The 10123-nt window shown below is 39.5% G+C and overlaps 1 pseudogene; it reads right to left on the bottom strand.

The window, feature by feature from the left end:
- Positions 1-5717: 5717 nt before the first annotated feature.
- Positions 5718-6398, bottom strand: LOC149152564 (poly [ADP-ribose] polymerase 1 pseudogene; annotated as a pseudogene).
- Between the last annotated feature and the right edge of the window lie 3725 nt (positions 6399-10123).

Genomic DNA, 10123 nt, shown 5'->3' with positions numbered 1-10123 from the left:
TAGGAGGCCAACACAGGGCTGATGTAGGAGGTCGGATGGTGGTATCCAGTTTCCCCACACCACCTTTCGGCACAGGAGGTATTGGGGGAGGGGCCTCCGAACACGCTGGGAGGCCGACATGTGGCGGGGGTACGACAGGGAAACCGCCCATCCCCCGGACGTTAACCTCCGGCGGATCGGCATATGAAAACACCCACCCACCGTAGGATCTGAAACGTTGGGCATCAGACGGCTGGTGGGCTGATTGGGGTAGCGCGCAACTTTGGAGCGGGGCCCGCGTGAATATTAAAATAATATTATGCCGCGGGGGTTCAAAACTTTAGAAAATGTGGGTTTTGTGGGTTAGGTTTAAGCGGGGGGGGAATGATAATTTAATGTTTAATAAAACATTTAAACATCAACTTTGGGAAAATGACTGCGAAGGGGTAGAAATATGAGGTTTTAAGGGTGAAGGGGTAGGTATCGGTTATTGGCCTAACCAGAGGTTTAGACCAATCCCAGAGTTATGACACGGATGGGTTCATAATAGTCCCAGGTGGACTATTATATCCCAGAACTGTATGTACAAAGCTATAGTGCTATAGGGTGGGATATGTAATATTTTTGGGATTTTATATAGTTTTTTGTATAATAGGGGATAAGGAAATGATATAGGGAGCTGGATAGTAGAGTTAGGAGTTAATATGAATTTGTGAGGTGAAGTGTAGGGGAGAAGCTAAGTTTGTGAGCTGAAACTTAGACATAGGAAGTGAATGGACTGTGGAGACATGATTTTTATAAAAGAAATGTGGCTTCTTTTCACTGAAGAAAGTCAAAGCTTGACTTGGTATTTTACAAAAATGAAGTAATAACAGGACTGGTTGGGTAGATCCCAAGGTCCTCAATGTGATGTTAGTGAGTGATTTTGGGATTTAGAAGAAAGGGGAATTAGACATGCCTCGCTTGAGCTCTTCCAAAGGGAAATTTCCTTATACTTGTGATCTAAATAGATATAACAAAAAAAACATGAAATGGATCACATAGCTTAATTCTGCAACCACAAAACTACTTACCCAGCCTACTTACCTAGCATTTTTTCTTCTTTTTGCATGGGTGCACTTGGACTTGCAGACCCTGATTATCCTTTTTTATTTTGACTTCCCTCCTATCTAAACGTACCCTTATATCATCCGGGGGCTCAGATTAAGCTGTTGAGCACCCTTGTTTCTCTATCTATCTACAAATCTGCCAAGATTAAGCTGTTTGGACAGATATTCATTCTCTATATTCTACAACAAGAAATTGAAACCTAGGGAAGCCAAGATTAAGCTGTTTGAACTTCCCTTAGCTGAAAAAAACTCATCAAAATGGATTAACTCATCAAAATTTGGAATACAGCAGTGGCATTTAGACTGGCACACCTTCATGGCCTCTTCTTTGGCCTCTTTATGGAAATATGGAACCTTGCAGCATGAAAAGATGACATATTTGGCACTTTCAACTGTCAATCATGAAATATGAACACCTATTGCAATAGGAGGTTAACAAGCTGGAAGAAGTTATCCTCCCATATCTTCTTTGATTTTGAAAACAACATTCCTGCTATCTCGAACAGAACTTGAACTGTTTGAAATCTTAGGCCTAAATGCATTATGATTATGCTCAACTATCACATCCACGACTTCTCTTCTCACAGTTTCATGGTAGACATTGTTATAAGAATTCACATGATTACATCCATCACAATATATCCCAGATGCAAAGCATTCACAATATAATCTCAGGCAGTGAGAATTTTTGCAATTACACTGTCTTGATTTCTTTGGAGTTTCCTTCCTTTGAATCAGTTAGTGGTCCTGAGAAGGACCCTCTTGGAGGTCCTTGCTTTCTGCCAATGCTACAAAACCTTTAGCACTTTCTCATTTTGAAATGGCTCTGTTTTACCTGTCTTTGACTTTTTGGAGTGAATGATGAGTCTCGTCTATTTGTGCAGGGTTGCTGAAGCTGCTGAAGATAATAAGGTGACCAAGGCTTGTATTTGAAATTCTTCATGACAGAAAACTTATAAAAATACACTTATTACTAACCATTGATTTGACGATTCCCTCTTCAGAACAGAGTTTTGAAGAGGAATCAACCTTGAGCATTATTGATGATGGCAATCTTGAAATGAAAACTTATTGATCCTCCCTCTGGCCTGCTGGCATTATTGCAACATTCTGAAGACAAATCCTAGACCTAGAAACTGAAAAGACCCTTTTTCACCAAAATAGCATCTATGACTGTAAATGGTGTGAACTAAATTTTGATGAATTGGAGAAATTTTGACCAACCTAGTAGCTACAAACATGAGGGAAACCAAGCCCTTCCGTCAGTCAATGGCATGCCCCTAGCGAAATGCAACTAAGTGAATTGAGTGAGACGCCTAAAAATGAAATGCAGTAAAGAGTTTTGATCTCTGATGGAGGACTGACAAGACCGACTCTAACATTGGCTCTAATGGGGATAGTAGCTCCAGCTCCTATGGAGGTGCCAAGAACTGCAGATATTTGGGTGAGTAGACAGTGCCTTCGTCCATTGGGCTATGGAGTCCATTATTTCGACAAACGAACATGACTCATTTTATTGACTGGAAATTAGATTAACTTAATTATGAAACCAACATGACTGAAAAAACTGACTCAATGCAAAAGGAAATGACTCATGACTAACTTAACTAAAACAAGAACTTACAAAACTTGTTCAATGGCAACAGTCCATCAAGATTCGAGGGTTTCAAATCATGATGACAGCCACCTGCGTACTAATGCAATATGTACAATCATGTGTAATGTATCTTCCAATGTAACCAATCAAGTAGATGCCTCCTTGATTGATTCTCCTGATCATATCTTCTGGTCAACAACAGATACTGATAATTGGGCATCCAAAAACACAGTTGACCATGATCTCCTTCATCACTGAATACTGCAATAATCACCTTCACTGCTGACTGCAACAAATTTGTCATTGGATCATGAAAAACATGAAGATTTCCCTCCTGTTGAGGAAACAAGATGTCCTTTTCTTTTGATTCTGGTCTTCCTTCATAATGTACTTTAGAAAAAGTATGGTACTGGTCCTCAAAAATTTCTGAAAAAGTGGATGAGCAGATTTCCTCTTCAAAAAACATTTCAAAACATGAGACATATGAGGAAGAATTTGAAAGGGAATCCTGAATGGTCTGGTCTGCTGAAGTATGAATATACTGTAGATTATCTTCATATGATATGACAGCCAGATTTTCTTTACATTCATCAATCATGAGAAAAGAAACTTCAAACGATTCTTGAAACCGAACATTATCATTTATATCATCTACCACAAATTCATTCAAAGAGACTTTTTCACTTGCTTGAGAAAAGATCTCATCTTGCTGTTCATGAGCTGACTGGATTAACTCTTCATGAAGACTGTGTTCTGATTACATGAGAACATTTGGATCCAAAACTTTGTCTTCTTCATCCCAGATGATTTCAGCAGAAGAGCTCTCTTTCATGGGACTTAGTACAAGGTTTTCTTGGTCATCACAATCTGAATCTACATCTGAAATGGCTGTCTTAACATTATCACATTCTGAATTTGAAACTTGACTTCTCTGCATGCTATCTTCTTCTATGGACAGATTTGAAATGACACTTTTTCTTTCATCACTTTCAGCCATATGGAAATCTTCAACCTGCTGATCTATAAAGTTGCTTACAGGACTGTCATCCTTCTCAGAAGAGGAAGAAGTTCTACCATCACCTTCTTGACCATGTGCACACGGCATATCTGCATTAACTTGAGCTGGAACATGACCATTCAAGAGTTGATCTATCTCGCCTTCATATAGAGGAGATAATATTTTTTGTTTTCTTTTGCTCAAACATTGATTGTCTTCATTAATTTCAAGTGAAGGAGTATACAAATTTTCCTCATATTGCTGATCCATTTCATGTAATTCCTGTTGACTGTTAAGATGCAAAATTCCTTCATCTTCCACCGTACTAAAATCTTGATTATGTTGCAAATTTTCATGATTGTCTTTATGCTGCTGAAGTGGTTTTTCATACAATTCTTCCATGATTTCTCTGTCCATTAAGTCATCACGGCCATAAAAATTCTCAAGATATTCAATAAAACTATGAACATGGCTACAACAGTCCTGAACTAAAGCCAAGGATGGATACGATTCTTTATACCTTTCAAATAATATTGTATGAAAATCTTTTAAACAATGAATAGAAGCAGGTGGCAAACTTTCATACCAAGATTGGGCTTCGTCTTCCAGAGTAGCCATAAACATTTTCATCAAACAGTCTTCAGGAAAATTGATCTTTAATTTATGCACATGAATGTGAAATTTCATCAGATGAAGAGCAGCATCATTACCTTCCACATTTATGAACATAGGCAAATTCTGAAGCCAATCCACCTTGGGCATTTTATTTGGAAAACCTGGGATGTGATCTCGGCTCATGGGAGCGTATCTTCTTGCAACCCGTTCCATCTTGAAAATGTCAAAGCTACTGATCTCTCTACAGTGGAGTCACCATGAAGCACCAATTGTTGGATTCTTCAGTGAATGGAGTCTCCAGGTGAATGATGCCAGCCTGCTTATGTCTAATCGTTGTCCACCATCAACAATCAGCTCTAAACTTGAGATATGTACTGGGGCAAAAAAATCTACAAGCAAACCAATTTTTTCCCCAGCGGAGTCGCCACTATGTTAACACCTAAATCTGCCTTAGGCTGAAAGAAGGAAAAATTCAGGGTAACCACAAACCACACTCAGTCTGGTAGCTAGCCCTACCAGAACAGGAGAGGGCTCTCTCCGGGTCAATCTCAGCGAGAGAAAATCAATGGGGCTGGACATGAACGAAATAGGAAACTGATTTTAGGCTAGTAAACAGATATGAAAGAGGTATTTTGATGAATGACTAGGTTTTCAGGACTGTATGGGGACAAAGGGCAACATGAGCAGGGAAATTAAACCAAAGACGCAGGGTGTTTCGTGAGGCAATATAGGCAATAGGTTTAACATTCAAATTTGTAGATAATATGGAGTGCAAAGACTGTTGAGAGGTCGAAAAGGGCATACTACATGAATCCTTTTCAACTGAAGAAAACATAGAACATGAACACTTTCCCAAGGCAGAGCAGTAAACTGAATTCTACCTTTTCCTCTTAAAAAGCATTCAATTAGAAATGAAAATGAATGAACTGTCAAACATAACAGGCTACGTATGAAACAAAAAGAAAGACATATGATAGACTCTTGCCAAATGAATATCATAAACCAGAGCTGCAACCTTTCATTATTTCTCTGTCAAAGTTGTATAATGAAGTGCTGAGTTTTTCTCCCCTCTGCTCCCAGAAATGCCAACCACTAAAAATGATTTTTTAATACAATAAATAAGCCTTCTATGAGCAAATAGATCGACCAAAAATGAGGGAGCAGTTTCAACTAAAATCATGAAGATAGCAAAGGAGTTGTCCATCTGTTCTGAAGAAAAGCAGTGTTACATGTTGTTTGTTGATAACAAATAAGAATGCGGAACCTGTGGCATAGACCCTTTGAATTGAAATTGAAGACAAGAAATAGACCATCCAACCGATTGCTCTGCTGTGATAGATATTTTCATTCTAATTTTGGCTTTTTGCAGTTGGACTTTTCACCTTCCCTGTGGGAGCCTTTTCCATATACTCTGCCTTTTCTATTTCATAAACTTCTCCCAACGCCACTTCACTAAGCAGCAATAACCCCATGGCACATTCTTTGCTGGCGTTACATTATTTGAAGTCTTGTTACCAAGCTCTGCCAAGTGAATACCTTTTCCAAACCTATATCCAGTTGGTGGATCCTCGGGAGGAGCTATTGGAAGTCCTGTACTAAGGATACCGAGAAAGTTTGTCACACGTGAACCATGCCAAAACAACATGCAGTTCTTAAGATTGCCTTTATGAGAAATGTATGCATCACGTTCTCCGTCCTTATCAATTCTATAGGCGTCCTCCAATTCAAGCCCCCAATCATGTGTTAGAGCATGAGTCATTTTGAGGTATCTTTCAATACGTCGATAATCAGAGCTGTTGCGAGGTAATGGAGAAATATCGCAGTTTAGCTTCTTAGAGTTAGCATAAAAGGGATTGTCATCTTTAATTCTGAACCTCATGAATTTAGCAACTTTTTCCATCTCCAAAAGGCTCTCCGACATGCGATTCTTTAATTTAAGGTAATCCACATCTTGAATAACATGGGGATTCACAGTTGGAATAAGTGTGAAAAAATGACTGTTGGCATCAACAATCTGGCTCTCTTTGAAACGAACATTGGGTTCATTCAGTTTGATCATGTCTTCCACTTGTCTCAATGCCTCAAATCCTGGCAAATCCATTTGAGTTATTGGAGAAATTGTGAGCAGTTTCGGGCCTTTTACTGTGTGCGGCGCACGGGAGGCCCAATGCGCCGCGCCCAGTGCGTCGCGCTTGCTCAGTGCACTGCGTCACTTAACCAGTGCGCCACACGGCCCTTCAACAGAGAAAAGGGTGGAGGATTTTTGATTGTTGTAATAAGCAAGGGTTTGTCCGACACCAAGATGCTTTCCCACGAAGATCAAAGGTTGTTGGTCGGAGAGAATCCATTATTTGGCCTGGACCTAAGATGAAACCGGAATATAATGATTAGACATACCAGTAGTTAAATGTTTAACCATTTAAGTATTTAGGCCATGCCTTAAGAGTACTGCCAAAGAGATCATAACTAAGCAGTAACCAAGCGCTGTAGAACCTCAAAACAGTCATGAATCTGGACATAGCCAACAGGCAGTTCAGAAAATTGGCAGAGAAGGATCAATACTCGTAAAGGCATCTCCAACGACCTTATCATCGAAGCAGTTGTTCTGCAATGTCACCCAAGAGCCAACTCCAGAGAACAAGGAGCCACGATACCACTGCTAAAAATACTCCAATATCCTCATCATGACATGCTCTGGATTTGCAGTGGAATGCTCAACTGACCTTCGGCTATTAGTATTTTTGTTGAAAGCGATAATCAGCATGCATCTTCTGTCATAGTTCGAATCCCATCTTTTGGATGAAAGGCTGAAAGTTCATGGAATTGATGATATTTGGTGGTTGAAATGCCATTCCCATATGGTAGATTATAATCACTACCTGTGTGACTTGGTTCACTCCCTTGTATCATTCTCTATTGAATCAGATAATGCTGTCTGACTTTCAAAAAGATTAATTTTGAAAATCTTTGCAACTCTTTCAAGGATATAATGAGAAGTGGAATCATCAGGTATCCAGAGGGCTCAAGGTGAGGTGGGAGGCACCCACGTCCTATTTTCATTATCCAAAATATTACTGTTATAAGCCCGGAGGAGCCAATGGATATAGCACTGATCTGCACCTCTTACAGGGGGGTAGATATGATGGTGTCTACAGTCTACCGAGAAGTTGAAGGGATTCAGGTAGACTATAATACATGATAAAAAATACACGATAAAGGGGAAAATCCTATAAACCCTTAGCATTATGCAAATACTAGTAAAAAGAAAAATACGTTTCTTCAACTATCTTGCAGAAGCTCTGGTACTCATTTTAGAGTGTCTACCTTTTTTAGGCTTGGTATATACCGCCCTTCAAACATCCTGATTTCTTGCGATGGCCCCCTTTATTATGTTTATCTAGAAGAAGTTATCCTCCCATATCTTCTTTGATTTTGAAAATAGCATCCCTGTTATCTCGAACAGAACTTGAACTGTTTGCAATCTTAGGCCTAAATGCATTATGATTACGCTCAACTATCACATCCACGACTTCTCTTCTCACAGTTTCATGGTCGACATTGTTATAACAATTCACATGATTACATCTATCACAATATATCCCAGATGCGAAGCATTCACAATATAATCTCAGGCAGGGAGAAGTTTTGCAATTACACTGTCTTGATTTCTTTGGAGTTTCCTTCCTTTGAATCAATTAGTGGTCCTAAGAAGGACCCTCTTGGAGGTCCTTGCTTTCTGCCAATGTTACAGAACCTTTAGCACTTTCTCATTTTGAAATGGCTCTGTTTTACCTATCTTTGAATTTTTGGAGTGAATGATGAGTCTCGTCTATCTGTTGCAGGGTTGCTGAAGCTGCTGAAGATAATAAGGTGACCAAGGCCTGTATTTGAAATTCTTCATGACAGAAAACTTTAAAAATACACTTATTACTAACCATTGATTTGACGATTCCCTCTTCAAAACATAGTTTTGAAGAGGAATCAACCTTGAGCATTATTGATGATGGAAATCTTGAAATGAAAACTTATTGATCCTCCCTCTGGCCTGCTGACATTATTGCAACATTCTGAAGACAAATCCTAGACCTAGAAACTGAAAAGTCTCTTTTTGACCAAAATAACATCTATGACTGTAAATGACGTGAACTAAATTTTGATGAATTGGAGAAATTTTGACCAACCCAGCAGGTAAAAACATGAGGGAAACCAAGCCCTTCCATCATTCAATGGCATGCCGCTAGCGAAATTCAACTAAGTGAATTGAGTGAGATGCCTAAAAATGAAATGCAGTAAAGACTTTTGATCGCTGACGGAGGACTGACAAGACCGACTCTAACAACAGGATCAACTGCTAGTCTTCTTTGTTTGATATTATGTGACTTAGTTTGGATAGTAGCTCTTTGGGCAGGATTCTCCTTGACATTTTTTGCATTTGACCTCAGATTATATCTTTGCTGCTCCTCATCTTGTAGAACTGCCTCTTTGTCCCACCTTTGACTGTCTTGTTCCTGTAGCAAATATTCTTCGTATGCAGTCAATGTCAAAAAGGCATCACTGCCTTTATCCTCCATATAGTGAATTTCATCCTCTTCTTCAATCTGCTCCTCCTCCATGACCACATTTTGAAAAGGAGGTTTAACCTTCTGATCTTCATTAGCTTCTTTACCCCTCTGAATTATTTGTAACTGTTCATTTTCTCTTCTGAATGGATTTGGATTTCTTGGAGAAAATGTATTTGGGAGCTTTGCCTTTCCTGAGTTCTATTCAACCTTCAGCTTAGCTATCTCAGTAGCCAATGACTCTGTCATTCTAGTCATTTTATCTAATTTAGGCTCTGAAGATGAAGCAGAGGAAGAAGAATCCTCACTTCTCTACCTTCTTCTATCAGCATGACTCCTGAGCTTTTCTGCAGCCATAACATTAGACTCTACTTCTAGTGCTGCATCCTGCATGTGAGCCAGATTAGCACATCTTCTTTCTCTCAAAAACAAACAGAAATTAGAGTCAAAGGCACTGGCATAGGTGAGTTTGGTAGAGGTGGGAGTAGGCTTTACTTTAGTTGGTATGTTACTATACATATGATTAAATCTTTTATTAAAATCAGGCAATGACTCCACATTTTCCCTCTTCAGGTTACCGAACTCAGTGTGCTAATATAGCAAGTCCTTTTTATCTCCCCAGTGCTTCAAAAATGCTTCATCTAAGGCTTCAATATCAGCAATAGATCCAGGGGGCAATTCTCTGAACCACTTTCTAGCCTCTCCATGGAGGCTCTGGACAAAAACTCTCATCCACACATCATTTTCACTTATATCCAGGTTATCAACATAGCTATAAAAAGACTCAAGGTGCTTTTCGGTTGTTACTCCCTCCATGCCTGTGAACAGGCAAGACCAGGAGTCCATACCTAGTAGCAACGATTCTTTCTATCTTTGTAGACGCTTGCTGGCCTGCCATGACTAGGGTAGGTGGAAGGATACTGGTAGACTAAATAGTGGGGAACAATGAAATGGGTGACAGAGACAAGGGAATATGATGGACTGTATGGGAGACTTTCTTTGGACTGGGATCCAAAGGGGAACTAAATGGACAAGGAGCTTTATGAATCTCTGCAGGTGATTCTTCACTAGCAATACTAGGCTTTAGATTCCCAAACTGTGTATCTTCAACTAAAAACTTCTCATGTAGAGACAAATAAGATTTCTTGGGCTTACTTGATCCTGATGCTCCTTTCTGTGATGTTTTCTTCGGGTTAACAATCTTCTCAGGGTCAGGCACTGGAACAACTGGTGATTTTTTAGCATTTCTTCGAGTGTGTCTCACGAA

This window comes from Pinus tabuliformis, chromosome 9 (assembly GCF_031772625.1).
Source record: "Pinus tabuliformis cultivar Carrire ecotype Pingquan chromosome 9, CPIR1, whole genome shotgun sequence".
Classification (NCBI taxonomy): Eukaryota; Viridiplantae; Streptophyta; class Pinopsida; order Pinales; family Pinaceae; genus Pinus; species Pinus tabuliformis.
The sequence above is the reverse complement of the archived record's forward strand: the minus strand, read 5'-3'. Positions and strand labels throughout refer to the sequence as shown.